The 15,923-nt window shown below is 50.3% G+C and overlaps 1 protein-coding gene across 5 annotated transcripts in view; it reads left to right on the forward strand.

Annotated features, from left to right (window-relative positions):
- PDZD2 (PDZ domain containing 2) overlaps positions 1-15,923 on the forward strand; it is a 207,869-nt gene that overhangs the window by 74,444 nt on the left and 117,502 nt on the right. The window contains exon 1 of one of the 5 annotated variants that reach the window (XM_037063125.1): positions 9,842-10,066. The exons of the other annotated variants lie outside the window; for them this stretch is intronic. The gene's annotated coding sequence lies outside the window, so the exon portion shown is untranslated. Of the gene's footprint in view, positions 1-9,841; positions 10,067-15,923 lie in introns of those variants that run through there. 5 annotated transcript variants of the gene reach the window in all.

Below are 15,923 nucleotides of genomic sequence, written 5' to 3' on the forward strand. Positions count from 1 at the left end.
CTGGGTGGCCATGGTCAGGAGTTAACGTTTGATGCAGAGAAACTCTGGGAGTCACGAGATGAGGACGTTTGTGGCGTTTGAAGCCTACTTGGCAGAGGATATTGTTAGCCTATGTCAGGGAGAGCTAGGAAGAAAGTCAAAATAGGGTCCCTTTCCACCAACGGACGTGTAGAAAGAAGAGTGAAATTCTGAGGCTGGGGGGCGCACCTGGGGAAGAGGAGGGGTGTTGGGCTGGGTGAAAGGTCCATGGCACATCCAGCTGCAAAAGTCACCCTCTTCCTTCATGGGACATGGAACCGGCTGGGGGAGCACACAGAGATCCCGGGGTTGAGAAGTTAAATCAGAGAAAGAGCCGTCAGGAAGTCCTCGTGAACGTCACTCTGAGTGTCTATGAATCCTCCCCTGAGGTGTATATATGGGATAGTGAACAGCTCCCGAGGGTCCGGGCTCCCCGAGAGAACCTTCCGTTTAAATAGCGTATCTCTGATAACGCTAGTGCAGGCTTCAACCTTGATGCTTAGAGCAGCCTTAGTCTTTATACTTCTTTTTCCCTTCCCTGTCTCTGTTGGTTAAAGAAGGGAAGAAGGAAGAAAGGAAGGGAAACCGGTCCTGGCTTGTCGCTTACCCAAGGGGAAGTAATTCAGAAAACAACCCTGACGGAGCACCGGCGAGGTTGGAGAGTATGCTCCCTTCCCCCTTCCACCCCCGAAAGCCCTGATTGTGGAACATCCCAGGTCCCCCAGAAAGAGGCTGAGATGTTCTTCAGTGGAATCTGGGCAGGTGTTCTGTGTGGACAGCCCCTGCCTCCACTTGTCCGGCGACCAGTGTCCTGACCGGAGCTGGCAGCCCCTTCGGGGACACAGAGAGCTGACTCCGGGCTTTGGGCACTGCGCTTCCCTGAGCACACTGCCTTCCTTTCCCACTCTCTCTGCGTTACTTTAGATTAATCCAGGGACTTTGGGAATAAAGACAGGCCATGGATGGTTTGGGTGGTCATCTAAATAAGGCGAAAGAGCAGGGAGGAAACGTCAACGAGAAGAAATAGGAGAGGGGTGGGTCAGTTTTACACAAGAGTCATTGTAACCACAATTTGCCCAGTGCCCAGTGTGAGGCCAGCACGGGGACGATCTAAATCATTATCCTCTCTCTATTTTAGCAAAAGCTCTGTAAATGCATGCGACTTTTTCAGATGAGGAAGCTGAGGCATCGAGATGTGTGTGCATTATTCACCTAGCTAGAAAGCAGGGGACCGTGAATTTAATCCGTGGTTACCTGAGGCTCACTCTCTTCCCACAAACACGCTGCCCCCCCAAAAGGCTTCACAGAGGACTCACTTAGACCCTCTGTGACCGATGGAACACTCCTCCTGGCGGAGTCTGGTGCGGAGAGGGGGGAACACAGGAGTTGGGAACAGGCAGACCTGAGTGCCTGCGCTCCCTCCCCCTCTGTGACTCGAGGGCGTTACCTGCACTAAGAGGCCACAGTGCTGGGGAGCCTCTTGCCCTCCGCAGGCACCGTGCACAGATGGCTGTGGCTAACGTCAGTTTTTTTTTCACTTTAAAATTGTTTTCAGTTATGCTTTCTGTTCAATATTATTTTGTATTAGTTTCCGATGTGCAGTATAGTGGTGTATATACTTACACAGTCACGTGCGTTACCAGCTGTTGCCCGATAGTTCAAGTACCCAACTGGCCCCTTACATAGTCATTACAGTATTACTGACTGTACTCCCTAGGCTGGGCTGTACGTCCCCAGGACTGTTCGGAACTACCAGTCTGCACTTCTCAGTCCCTTCACCTTTTCCGTCCAGCCCCCCATCCCCTCCCCTCCCCTCTGGCAGCCATACCATTGTGAACACGCCCAGTCCACTGAGCTGGGAAGTTTTGAAGCTTTGAACCCAGCTCATTTTCTTATGGAGTCTGAGGGTATTTTGCTACTGAGATGATGAAAGCCCCGCCCCGACTTTTTTCATAGGTCTTAGAATTGAACTTTAATTGGCCAATGCTGGGAGGACCCCACAGTCTTGGTTGATGAGTAAAGACGGAAGAGACTCTACCCCCTTGCCCAGCCCCCTCCAGGGCTGGACCGTCCACACCTTGGCTGCTGTTCTCACAGCCAGAATTTGCACTGTTACCAGCCAGCCAGGCGCATTCTTGTGTCTTCTGTTCTTACACTGGTCCAGATAAGTTTAAGATCTGGAAGTCACCATTGCTGGCTTCCCATGGGAAATCTCCAATTATTTAGAGAAATTCTTGTGGGAACAAAAGAGGGGAAACAAATAACTGATTGTTTGGAGGCTATAGAAAGAAATTTCCACACATGACCCTGCTTCCTCACCAGGGGTCCTGAAAGCCAAGGTTTTGTAAGTCAAGTTCCTACCCCCACCCCCACCCCCCAACCATACGTGATTCCAAGAGGAGATTTCTTCCTGGGAGAGATGAGAAATACCTCTCAAGTACAGCGAGCCCCCATATCTTCGAGCACACTGCGGCCTTTGGCAGCTTCCTTCCTCCAAGGGCTCACTCCACCCTCCCCACTTGAGAAAGAGAGGCTAATGCTTTCTAATCGAGTTGTAGACTTGGGGAACTGCTTTTTTTTTTTTTAAGAGGAACTATTTTGAGATCTAGAAATTACAGACTGGATGCAGAAAGCCGTTAAAACAGCGCTGCAGGGAATTCTGTTACCACTGTTAGAACTCACAAGACAGCAGAAGGAGACAGGAGGGAAGGAGTTGGTTAATCAGAGGAACTGCTTTGAAAAAACCGTATTCCCAGTGCCTACAAGTTTCACCAGCCCTTCTGGAACCCACTTGCTGCCCAGTCCCCGGGGCGGAGCACGCACTCCGTTCAGGAGACCCAGGCGGCGGGGTGCCATCCACTCCCTTTGACCACTCAGCACCCTGGTGAGAGTTGAAATGTGAGCTTACTCTCCTGCTGCCCTGGGACCACACCCAGAACTCTGCCTCCTGCTCCCGAGCTGTCTGGTTTTCAGTCTACACACGATTGGGACGCGTGGCCCCCAGGGGAGTCATGGCGGGCTCATTAAATGCCCACATCACCTTGAGGTTCCGAAAACCAAGTGAAAGGTAACACTTTCGTTGTTGGATGTATCAGTATAGCAAAAACAAAATATGAAGGTTGGAGACGCCAACCTCAGCCCACTGTGTTGATCCCGTGTGACATCTTAGTGGAACCATAACAGTGGCCCATGTCGCAGTTGTCCAGTTCATGTCCTTTCCAGAATGCCTGTTAACAAGCCTGCCATTCAGCGTGTCCACTTACTCACATGGTGCCAAGTCAGGTGTGTTGGCCCAACCGTGAGGAGAAGGGGCACATTTTCTTTTTATGTATGTGAGTGGGGGTGGGGGGCAGCGTGGAATTGTGGGTCAAGTCATGGACAAGGGCTCATCTGGGCCCTGAGTGTGCACAGCGAGTGTGCCAAGAGGACACACTCAGTTACTCGTCTGCTTCTGGTCTTAAATGGGCAGCTAATCTCCTGACACCAGCAAGACTGTGTACTGGGGCTTTGGGGAGCTGTCTGTGGGAATGTTCACAAAAACAGATTTGTAGAGAGCCTGGGGCCTTGAGAGGCGTTAGAGAGACATCTCCGGCTGCAGGTGGCCGGTGACAGTGGCTGAGGAAACCACTCGTTCCCTCTGCCCAGACGTGGATGAGTTAGCGCCAACGCTTGGCCGGATCCCTGAGGGTTCCTGGGAGGGGAGTTCAGGTTCTGATGGGTTGGACTTAGTTTCCAAAGCCACAAAAGTCTTCATTTCTATGAAGAAACAAACTACTTCTAATTCAAAGGGTTGACAGGATTGACAAGCCAGGCTAAAAAGTGGGGGAGTGAGCCCTCATTCCAGAACTAAGACCACGCTGGCCGGCCAGTCTGAGGGGTCTGTCCTAGGCGAGGAGGGGCCCTGGAGCTGCCATACCTTGGAGCGAGGCCACAACTAAGTCAGCTTTCCGTGGGGAGCCGCCGAGCTGTGCACTTGGTAGTGGAACTCGTGAAGACTTCCCGTCCCTCAGAAGGTAGATGTTCCTTGCCCCAAAGTGGTGGGTCTTGTTCTCCATCTGTGTCCAGGAGAAACATGCTTATCTCGTTGAATGCCCTGACCTGATCCTCACTAATGGGACTCTATTCTGAAATGCTGGCTGGCGGTGCAGTGACCCTTAGAGGCATTGTCCTTGTCCCGGGACCCAAGCCCCGGGACACGCCGATGTGCACTTCCTATTCAGTCACCCTCCCTGACCTGGTGCAACTCATTGCCTCCCTGCACCTGCACCGGAGGTGGTGCCTCCCTGAAGAAAACCGCCCCAGTTCACCTACCCACCTTTGTTTACGCAGGGAGACAAGCCATGTGGCTGAGAACAGTGAGGAGGAGCAAAGGGCTCCAGCCTGAGGCAAGGGAGCTGAGTTAGGGGGAGCTGGCGCTTTCCTGCACAAATGGACACTTAGACCGAAAAAGCGCCCTCTGCTGATTCAGGTGGCAAAGGAGAATGCCTAGGAGTTTCCAGAAAGTCCTCCCACAGCACCTGCTTCCTGTGAATACGCTACCTTATAAAAAGGCAGGGATGGGGACTGCTCGACAAAATAAGATTTGGATGCACCCGTCACACTTGTCAGATGTATCTGGCCTTGGAGTCCTTCTTCTCTTTGTAGAGTGCAGTTTTGGAAAAGCCAGAGTAAGGTCATTAGAAAGATTACAAAGAAAGAACCTTTGGGGAATGAAAATTCAAAAGGACACTGAAACTGTATTAAGGGTCTGGACAAGAGAGTTTCGTTCTGTCTTTCCATTTATGTACTAGAACTTGGGAATGTGCATGGCTCTGAAGGGAAATACAAGAGGACACTTTGTAGTAAGTGTTGAGCCAGCCCTTCCACCCCTGCTCAGGAGCCTCCTGGAAGCTGCAGACCCACCCGTCTGCTGCTTAGGGTTTGGGGGAGTTTGGACTCTGGATGCTTTTGGAAGGACGTGTCAGCTCCGTCCTCAATACCTCTGTTGCTTTTGCCTAACTGCTTCTCACATCCATTTCACTTCCTGCATTCTAACAACACTTGTGGTTGCATCCCTAGCATGGGAAGCCATCATGGTAATAATAAATACAGTGGAGTCAAGTGCTCTGAGAACCCGTGTGGCTTATTCTTTGTTGCAGGGGGCTGTCTTGTGCATTGTTGGGTGTTTAGCGGCATCTCTGGCCTCTTCCCACTAGATGCCCGTAACAAGCCCCTCTTTCCCTGCAGTGGGAGCATAGATACTATGTGAAAAAGAGCAGTGGCCCGTGTGTTTCGGGATGTGGGTGTTGGGGCTGGATCAGGAGTGGTCTTCAGTATCAGACAGAGAGCTTTATCCTTTGGGCGATGAGAAATTGTCAGAACGTTTCAGGCGGTTGTTATATCTTTGCTGTCGGGTGTCTCAGGATAGATCGGAGTGGTAAACAACTCAGGGAGAGAGACTCGTTTGAAATCAGGGCCCCTAAAGGTGACAGAATACAGGAGAGGGGACAGGTGAAAGGTTTACGAAGTAGAGTTGACAGGACCTAACCACCAGAGGTGAAGGGAAGAGAGGAGTCGAGGGTGACTTACTTGGGCTTGAGTGACTGGGGACTGACATCAATTAAAGGGAGGACTATAGGAGGAGGCGGTGGTTTGAGGGAGAGCCTAGTGGGTTTTATTAGAGGGCGTGCTGCATTTCAGCTACCTGGAGTGGGGCAGGAGGGGCGGAGTCTGGGGCTGGAGCTCCAGAGATGGAGGTGGAAGAGGTGGCGGCTCTTTCTTGGTGGTTATTGCTGTGGATACAGATGAGGAAACACAGAGAAGAGGAGGGGAGAGAGTGAGATGCTGGTGCCGCTCCAGGTCTCACCCTGGTCTCCCAGGAGGAAGGAGGGAAGTCGAGGATGGAGACTGAGAAGGTCTGGTGAGAGAGCTGGGACACGCAGGCTAATTCAGTAGTAAAGAGAGTTCTGTGCACATATAAGGACAGAAAAGCATGACGGCACCAGCCTGTGCTGCCGGACTGCAGTGAGGTGAGGGATGGGTGAGCGCTGAGAGCTTTATAAAGGGGCACGCTGGACCGCAGACTCACGGGGCTGCCTCAGGGGCGTTTGTGAGCGCCGTGGGTTGCCGCAGAAGCGGGAAGGGAGCCGCGTCCCTGAGTCTGCTCTGGCCAGGGCTCCCCCTGCTCCCCCGGGCCGCGTGGCGTTCCAATCCTCATTGCCATCACCATCTCCCACCGCAGCACGTGGAAACACACTGAGCACCTTGTTCTCTCGCGTAACTTCCTGGGAGTTACTTTTGACCATGAGATGGGGAACAAGATAAAAGGAAACTTCAGTGCTTCCTGTTGTTCTCAAGTCACTTACAAATGTTGTCCTACGGCAGGTGGTCGTCTGTGCTGGGTGGCTGCAGTGATGTGGTGCGTGACAGCTGTCGAACTGGACAAAAGGGAAACAAAGAAGAAATTCATTGGCTCTTTAAAATATATGTGTATACATATACAACATAAGATTTACCATTTTTTCTAAATATTTTATTTATTTATTTTTAGAGGGAAAGAGAGGGAGAGAAACATTGATGTGTAAAACATTGATCCGTACACGCCCTCACCAGGGACCAAACCTACAAACCAGGCATGTGCCCTGACCAGGAATCGAACTGCCGACCTTCTGCTTTGCGGGATGATGCCCAGCCCACTGAGCTACACCAGTCAGAGCCCATGTTAACCATTGTTAAGTGTGCAGTACCGTGGCATTAAGCCTGCCAATGATGTTGTGCCACCGTCACCCCCATCCACCTTTAGAGCATTTTTCATCTTGTAAAACAAACTCTGTCTGCAGGAAACAATAACTGCCCACGCCCCCCTCCCCAGCCACCACCATTGCACTGTGTCTCTCTCCGAATAGGACAACTCTAGGTTGGTTCCTCACCTACATGGAGTCAGGCAGTGTTTGTCTTCTTGTGGCTGGTTTATTTCACTTAATATAATGTCTTCAAGGTTTATCTCTGTTGTACTATGTGTAGACTTTCCTTCCCTTTTAAGGCTGAGTAATATTCCGTTGTATATATAGACTGTATTTTTCATAGCCACTCATCAGTCCATGGACAGATTGGGTTGCTGTGAACATGGTTGTACAAACAGCCATCCGTGTCCCTGCTTCCCATTCTTTGGTGGGTACCCAGAGGTGTCCGTTGACTTTTGTGGTATTGTTGATTCCTCCCTCTGGAGGGGGAGGGGGGTTGCTGGAATCACTCAGCCGCTCCCTGTCCTGCTGATGCTGACTTTGTTTGTCCCCCTCTGCCTTTGCTCCTGGGAGAGACTGAGGCGTGTCTGTCCCTAGGCCAGGGCTGAGCCGCTGCCTGTAGTTCTTGGAACAGGAAGATCTATGTCACGTCCACCTAGTGCTGCCTCGAGTTTGAATCGGGAAGATCAAGTCTCAGTTCTGCTCTCGGTACCTCCTCTCACGTGCTGACCTTGGCTTTCGCACTTCTCTCTGGGCCTCTGCTTCCACTTCCCCACAATGAGAAGGTTGGGCTAAGTCATCTTCATGGTTCCTCCCAGGTCACAGAGGGGGAGGACACTGTCATCTCCTGTCCCCAGGAACCAAGGTGACAAGAAAGCAGAGCTGTGGACTCCTACCACGGGTGGCTTGACCAAAAACATATCTGCCCGAAACCTTGCATGGTTAGATGTTTCCAGTGGCTTGTGTACCTACTGCGTTCTGGTATGTGCTGCGTGGCTCGTTTTGTGAGTAAATGGTGCAGCAATTTCCCTTAAAGCAAAATCACGTGGTATACATTATTCACCCTTTGCTGAGAGAATGGGACAACGAGAGGCAGAATAACAGGTTTCACCACCACAGGTTTTTGGCGGGTGCCACAGACGAACACTGGGGAGAATACTCCATGGGCAAATCTTACTTCTGATTAAGACTAGTTTAGTCATGGGCCAAGCAAGTTTTAACCCCCTTTTTGCCCCACTTCTTTAAAAAAAATTGAAGAGCAGGCTTCCTTCTCCGTAGCTTACACTCAGAACAAGTCCACATCCCTAAACTAGGCAAGTAATTTCCAGGACACTCACATGATCATGTCTCAGACCCTGGACGGCACGTGACAATTCGGACCAGTCCATGGTTTCTGGATTGGGCTTGGAGACCAGGTGCTGATCGCCCAGCAGGTTTCTCTCTGCCCCACCAGTGAGACGTTGTGTATCTGCTAGGGGCTTCGTGTCTTGCTTTACTTTTTCTCATTTGTTAAACTGGCCAATGGGAAACTGTTTTAAAAAAAGCAAAACAAAACTTTCCTTTTCCCTGCCTGCCCCCCCAAGGACATGGTGGTAAGAAGTTGGGATGACTAGAAGCCATTGAGAGCATGTGTGGAAGTGTATAGCATTTCCTTTTAGGAGACATTTGAACCATCTAATTATGAAATAAGAACTCTTAAAATCTCTTTTTTTTTAATGCATGGAGAATTAAAACACAATTTTGCAAGTCCAAAGAACTTCCCATGTTGATTGGGACCTTCATCTGACAATACAGATTGGTTGTGGGGGAGAATCCACATGGGATGAAACTCTAAAAGAAAGGAGTAGGTTAAAAAAGACAAACGTGAGTCCTGAGAGCTAACAGTCCTTCCAGGTTTTCAGAAGCTTGACCTTGGAAAGACTGTTCTTCTTTCTCCCCCGACACCTCTAACTGCTCAAGGACTGTCCGTTTTTTAACAAGATGCTGTTCTCATTTAAATCGTGTGAATTTTCATATCTATCATGAAGGCCTTGGGGCTTGGGGGACTGTGTCTCTGGTCGATGGATCATGAAAGACCCTTTTTGCTCCCATGGCAAAATGAGATGAGTTTGACACAGAGTAGAAGTCACCGTGTATATGTGTGTTAGTTTTGGGGAGCCTATTTTTAAAAATCCTGTTTCCTGGTAAAATCTGAAGACAGTAAAACTCGCATCATCTCTGCAGCTGCTGACAGCCTAGCAGCAGCCAGTGTCCCCAAGGGCTGGCCAGCAGCCTGCCTGACTGGTAGAGGTCTGGGACGCAAGATGGGAAGGCGTTTGGATGGGGAGGTGGTGGATTTGGCTGGAGTCGTCGTGACAAGCAGCCCTTATGGACCAGTGGGCTTCTTTTTAAAATTAGAGTCTCAATTGTTACTCTCATTAGAATGCATTAAGAAACGTGGCCCTTTAATAAGTGTGAAATAAAATATTTAATTCATTGTGAAGTGTCAGGTGGCTGGATGGAAAGTTTCTTGACTATCACCTGGGTGATACATTTTTTCTTAAAGATTTTATTTATTTCGAGAGAGAGAAACACCAATGTATAGTTACTCCTCACACATCCCCAACTGGGGACCTGACCTGCAACCCTGGCATGTGCCCTTACTGGGAATTGAACTGGCAACCCTTTGGTTTGCAGGCCAGCACTCAATCCACTGAGCCACACCAGCCAGGGCTTGGCAGTACATTTTTGATGTTCATGACATGCTGTGGAGATGTCTGTATAATGAAGCTACCGTGACTCCATCCCCAAGGTGGGCATCTTTTGCGGATGGAGGAGGTACCTCCATCAGGTGCTGGTAGGAGGAAGCCATGAGTGACTTCTGCCAGGATCTGACTGCCGCCCGCTCTGTGCTGCCTGCCCCTGCAACTGGTCCGCCCTATACTTCCAGAAAATTGAAGTCATTTTTAGCAGCCTGGTTTCAAGACACTCACAGGGCAAAGGTTGGCTTGCTCTCTTACAAACACAGTTTAGCTGGATGCACTCATAAATGAAAAACGATCTGCGTGCTGTGGGTGGGGCCCTCGAGCTCAGGAGGTGAAGCCAGGAAGGGGAGAGAGAGAGGGAGAGAGGGAGTCAGTCAGCTCCTGAGCTGAATAGCATGGGAAGCTGCAGGATGTCGGAGCACATACTGGCATGGCTCACATTTTTGCGGATTGTCAGTAACCCAGGACTTGAACGGACTGAATGGAGAGGGAAAATGAACCACAACAAACTTTGGAGTCTGTCCTAGGCAAGTGGCTGTGAAGCACAGAGGAGAACGCTCACCTGATCGGCTCACAAAACAGGTAGGAGGGGAGACCAGAGCAGCTAAGAGAGACACCCCGTCTCTCTGAACACCACTTCCTTGTCTTCCAAAGGCTTACTTAAAAAAGAAATGTGAGAAACGAGGAGATGATACTGAGATAGGAAACGGATTCAGCCTGAATCGTGCTGTCTGCCCAGGCAAGAGATTTTTTGGTTGTTGTAACTAGTTTGATGGCCAAATGACAGTCATATCCCAGGGGTTGCTTTTAAAAAAATCACCCCAGATTATGCAGTATTTAAGTTAAAACTGACTTTAAATTTGGGAGATGATCGATGAACTGCAGACATTGTTTTAGAACAAATACTTTGAAGGTAGTTGACCAGAAATTGACTTCAGGCTTGACTGTTGCTACATGTTCCTATTCCAGAGCCATCAAGGTGCTGGCTAGTTTTTGCTAGCTTTGTAACAAAGGAGGTGGATGCATAACAGCTGTGAAATGTCCAGAACTGACTGGGATCCAGGGTGAAGCCCGAGTGCACTCATGTTTTCTCCATTAAGGCAGGCTGCCTCTGCTCAGCTTCTAGGTCAGGGAAGTGGAGAGTACTGTGAAAGTGAGGTGTGGATCCTGAAAATTTGTCATGGGAGGGGAGTGGGGGGAATGAGGGGCAGAGAGTTAGAAATGGTCACAGTTGACATTTTCTTTTAATTTTTTTTTATTGATTGAATTTGAGAGAGGCAGAGAAATGCTGATTTTGTTGTCCCACTGACTACGCATTCGTCAGTTGCGTCTTGCATGTGTCCTGACCGGGGATCAAACACATGACTTTGGTGTGTCAGGATGCTACTCTAACCCACTGAGCTCCCGGCCAGGCTGCTGTGACATTTTCATACTCAGAAGTAGGAAAAAACAAGGAGAGTCGTGGATCGCAGCCACACGCAAGGAAAATTTAAGGACTGATCTGCGGATCCTATCTATGGTTGTAGCTGAGTCTCAGACCATTCTCCCCATCCTAGGGGCTTATGATAAGGGAAGCAGGACAGATGAAGACCACCTCAAGCCTGGGTTTCTGAGCCACTTCCAGGCCTTGCTTCTGATCAGCATCTGAGTACTTTGGTATGGGTTTGCCCCCTAATGACCCAGATGGAGCCAAGGTGGGGTAGGTCAGAAATGGCATGCGTGGTCAGAGTGGCAGGAGCATCAGAATTGGGTAGAGAACTTGATTTCAGTGAACTAGGCCAGCCTGAGTCCTGGTGCTGTTGGCCTTGAGCTTTGAAGAATGCCGGATCACCCACAGCGGTGTGTCTGAGAAGGCAGAGGTGCGAGCTGCGTTGCTTGCTGCTCATTGGCTGGCTGTTGGCCTCCTGCTTGTGGTGGCCAAATCCTGTGGCTTTGTACTTTAGGCCTGAAGGGCTGGGAGATGCCTGTGCTCAGTCAAGGCAGGCCTGTACCTTATCGCTGATCTCCCCTCGGCCTCCTCAGCCTTCCACATGCATGGGAAAGGAAATAGCACCACCTGTGGTCTTCAAGGAAACTCGTTCTCTCCTGCCTGCTGTCCCCCTGTTCCCTTTGTCTCCCACCCTCCACACTTGTCTGTCCCAGGGGCTGTTTGCAATGGATGACACTGAGCTGGGGGGGGGGGGGCGGGGCGGGGGGGCAGGCGCCTTTCCAAGGCCCATTCTGGAAAAACGCAGAGGTCAGTGCCTGCGGGCCAAGACAAGGCCGCCCCAGCTTATTTCTGTGTGTCTCTCGAGCTAACACAGTTTACATTTAAAACATTACACAAACAAAAACGAATACAGGACAGAGCCAGATGGGGCCTGCCAGGCCTAAAGTATTTACTACCTGCCCCCTTAGAGAAAACAGTTGCCGGCCCTCTTTAGCATCGTCCGTGAGCCGTGTGACCAGTGGATGGATGCCCTTCCTTGGTTGAATGGGCCGTTGTTTTGGCAACTGATTTTGGTTTTTCAGTCTGTGTTAAATGGCATTATTGCCTCCAAAAGGGTAGCTTCAGGAGCTAGGAAGTTGAACATTTTCTGCAAGGTCCAAACAATGGGAAATGAACGCTGGGTCTGAGGTTAGATCGTCACTCTCTCCCCTCGTCAGTGAAGCTGCTGATGCAGATCCTGTGAGATTCACCTATGTGGACTGTGTCCCCTGTTGAAGGAACCTGGTGGGGACCAAAACTCTGTGAACTTACGCAAAAATGACTCCCTCCCTTCTCTCTCTTGAGGACTGACTGCTTTGCCAGACTTCTACAATCTGTGTCGTTTGGTGTTGCCACTTTGCTGGGGCAGTGTTTTCTGTAATAAAAAAAAAAGTGAGCTAGACAGTTAAGTGGCTATGGATATCTTGATTTCTCCTATTTAGAACAATGTTTCTTTATTGCTCTCTTAAGAAAGCTCACCGTAGATCCTCCAGCCTTAACCCTGAATGTGTTGTTCTCGACCAGCTCAGTATTCCCTTGTCAATGTCATTTCTAATCAGGCAAGAGGAAAGTCTGATGACCTTGCTCTTGTGTCAAAACTGCCAGCCTGGACGTGGGACTGACTTCTGTAAGGAGCTTATCATCCACCGCAGAGGCCCAAGAAAGTTTTCACAAAAAGATTGTAGTTTCAGAAGAAAAATAAAATGGCCGGCATACTTGGGTTTTTTTCTACAGGACATTTCCGTCATCTCTACCTTGTACTTGGAAATGATTTGCTGTCAGTAGACAAGGATGGGGGTGGGGCCCCGTTTGACAGGTGAAAACCCGTGAGGCAGGATGGAAACGTGTGCCGCGCGGGGCCCACGGGAGCCGGAGAACAAGATGGCGGCCATGCACTCGTGAAGTCAGGCTGGCAGAGCAGCAGGGGTGGGGCCTTGAATCCACGACGTGAGCCAGGCAGCACCTCTGTCTGTATTTAGAAAGGTGGTTGGCTGAGTTTAGAGATTAAGCAACCTGCTATTCCTGTATGCACTGGAATTTCAAACACCATTGGAAACCTGTTTTTCCAAAATTGCTGAAACTCAACTGGAAGCCAAGCCCACGGGCCTGGACTCCGCACATGAGGGGCAGTTAGGAATCATGGCACTCGAAGGAATTTATCAAGTGTGCCCGAGAGGGTGCGGCGCTGCTGTGCAGCCAGACTCAGTGGGGCAGGCCCTGGGTTCCCAGAAGGCCCCGATCAGAGGGAGAGTAACCTCTGTGTGTGAGCCAGCAGCACACACCCGAGAGCTCTAGAACTCACTCCTGTCTCAGGGTGGCAAGAGGGACCCTTCCCCTTCAGAGCCGTGTGACCAAGCTGGCTCATAAAGAGGCAAGACAACCAGGCAGGCAAAGTCTGATCATGTGCTAAAGTAGGGTACAAGCCACAAGCAGCCCTTAGCTAGCCCACTTATTTGTAGTTTGTTGGGAAGGCTAAGTGTCTGCTCAGAGTTGAAGCATCTTCCCCCTCCCTTTGACTTTCCAAGCAGGGCTGGAATCTGACGTCTTTTCTCACCTTTTTCCTGATGGTACATGGGATAAAAGACTGAGCTAGCATACATACGTGTGTGAAAGCGTGTAAACCTGGAGGGGAGGAACAGCTGGGCAAAAAGAAGTTATTCTGAATGCGAAAACTTGCAAGAATGTTCATGAAAGAGGACCCATTATTTCTGTCCCTCTTAAGAACGTCTATGGGCGACGCCCCCTCTTGCTTCCAGACATGATTTCTATGCATTTCCTGCAGTAGGGTCCAGGGGGTGCTGCACAAAATCTCTCTCACACAGAAGGCCCCCACTGGACTCTGTCTTCCTTGGTGGCCAGGGAACCTGATGGGAGCATTGCTCGTCCGTTGACACGCGCTAGCAGGAGATGGAGTGTGCCCCGCACGGAGAACTTCTGATGGCTCTGCTGCCCCTGTGGGCACATCTGCCCCATGTTGCCTTGGTTTGTTAAATCCAGGTGTGCATGGGTGTGGACACACGCTACCACTCTGTGACTCTGCCGATGGCCTCCGGAGGGCACAACCCGGGTGCATGGCCGTGGCTCATACCCAAGGGCCCTCTGTGGTGAGTCAGACCATGACAGCAGTGACCTGGGACTCTGGGTCTGCCCTCCATTTTATCATCCGCTCCTGAAGAAGCAGTCCAACCATGTTTCACATGCACCAGTGGACACCAGACGTACAGGGACCCAAAGTGACTCTTGGTAAAAGAGAAAGATCACCCCGTAGTTTGTAGTTTTTCTAATTTCAAGATTTGGGAGGCTGTCAGGTTGGCTTAAAGCGAGATACACATGGACCATCTTTTTCCCCTTTCTAGTTTCTACACTAATTTTCTTCCTGAATAAGAAGATAGAAACCAAGTTGGAAATCGGCAGAGTAGGGCAAGTCTGAGGAAGGACCAGAGTGACCCTTGAGAATGAATTCAGTTCCAAGGCCTCTCTCCGTTCCGGCGAGACTCCCCAGACCGTGGGGCGAAACAGCTGTCGCAGGCGCCCCCTTAAGGAGGAGATACGATGGCCTTCTGTTTATACGTCACACTTCCCCCAGCCTTGCCCTTTTAATAAAAACTGAAACTATTTAACAAGCTCCCCTCCCTACCCCTCCAAAAAAGTGGTCCTGCGGTGAACAATTTAGAATTCCCACCCGAAGAACACAACCGGAAGTGCCCCAGGTGGCGGGAGTGGGAGGGAAAGTCAAAGGCACCGCCCTTGACCCTCATTTGAAAAGCGTGCATCTTGATGGGACGGCAGCCCTTTAATTTTGTCTTTTGCTGCTGTTTCTGACCCTTTGTCAAAAGTGTTTTTTTCTTTTTCCCTGCTGCCTGGCTCTGCCAGCAAGAGGAGGGTCTGTCTTCCAAGGAACCTCCCTTTGACTTCACCCTGCAAGGCTTTTTGACTTCAGTTCCCAGACGGTTGCCTGTCGGGTGGAGGGTTGGCAGTTGGCACTAAGCTGCTGGCTTTGGAAAACATCACAGGTATTTTATTGTAACAGATGCAAGACAGTTTTGGCAAGGGAGCAATAAAGTCCTGGATGGGAGACAGAAAACTGCCGCTAAGCACTGCAGGGAAGAAGGTGGCAGGAATGAAGGGTGCAGTGTGGGTTTGTAGAGCGCAGTCCCTTTGCACAATCCTGCTTACAGGCTGGAACTTGCTTGGCTTCATCTTCTCCCTCCAGCGAGGGAGTCGCGGAATATTAAAGGGAGCGCTGGGTCTGAGCGATGTGCCTGGAGCCAGTCTCGGTGGAGACTTTATTGGGGTCCCACCCAGGGGCCCAACCAAACGTTGTGTGGTGAACACGCTGCCATTTTCATAATGCTGAGGCATCGGACATTCTTACGTCTGTAACTAATTAGACATTCTTAAGGAGTCTCTTATAGCAACAACAATTTCACTGCTCACCTTAAAAGCGAGTGGAGTCGGTTATTTCCAGCTTCCGCTACGAAAAACATTAGTCATCTGTATGGTTTTCTGTTGGCTTAATTAATTTCATTGTTCCCATGGGGATTTCAGAATGGGGAGCAACCTTGCGATAAGTTCTAGTTTTTACTGATCAGTTCTAATTTTTACTGTGGGTTCTTTCGTCTGCGGTAGCAAGGTCTGTGTTGCTACTAAGAAGTCTTGAAGCCGAGCTCTCAACCCATACATGTAGTCAGCCAACTGTTTTAAGTTTTTTTTAGTCCTCACCCAGAGATACATTTATTGATTTTAGAGAGAGAGAGGAAGAGAGGGAGAAACACCGATCAGTTGCCTCCCGTATGCTCCCCAACCAGGGACTGAACCCCAAACCTAAGTGTGTTCGCTGACCAGCAATCGAAATCAAATCCGCAGCCTTTTGGTGTACAGAATGACTCTCCAACCCACCGAGCCCCCCCCCCCCCCCCCGCCGCCCCNCTGCCCCCCCCCCCCCCTCCGCCGCCCCGGAATCCTCAGACA

Source organism: Sturnira hondurensis, unplaced genomic scaffold (genome assembly GCF_014824575.4).
Source record: "Sturnira hondurensis isolate 20B ecotype Veracruz unplaced genomic scaffold, ASM1482457v3 Scaffold0014384, whole genome shotgun sequence".
In the NCBI taxonomy this organism is placed as follows: domain Eukaryota; kingdom Metazoa; phylum Chordata; class Mammalia; order Chiroptera; family Phyllostomidae; genus Sturnira; species Sturnira hondurensis.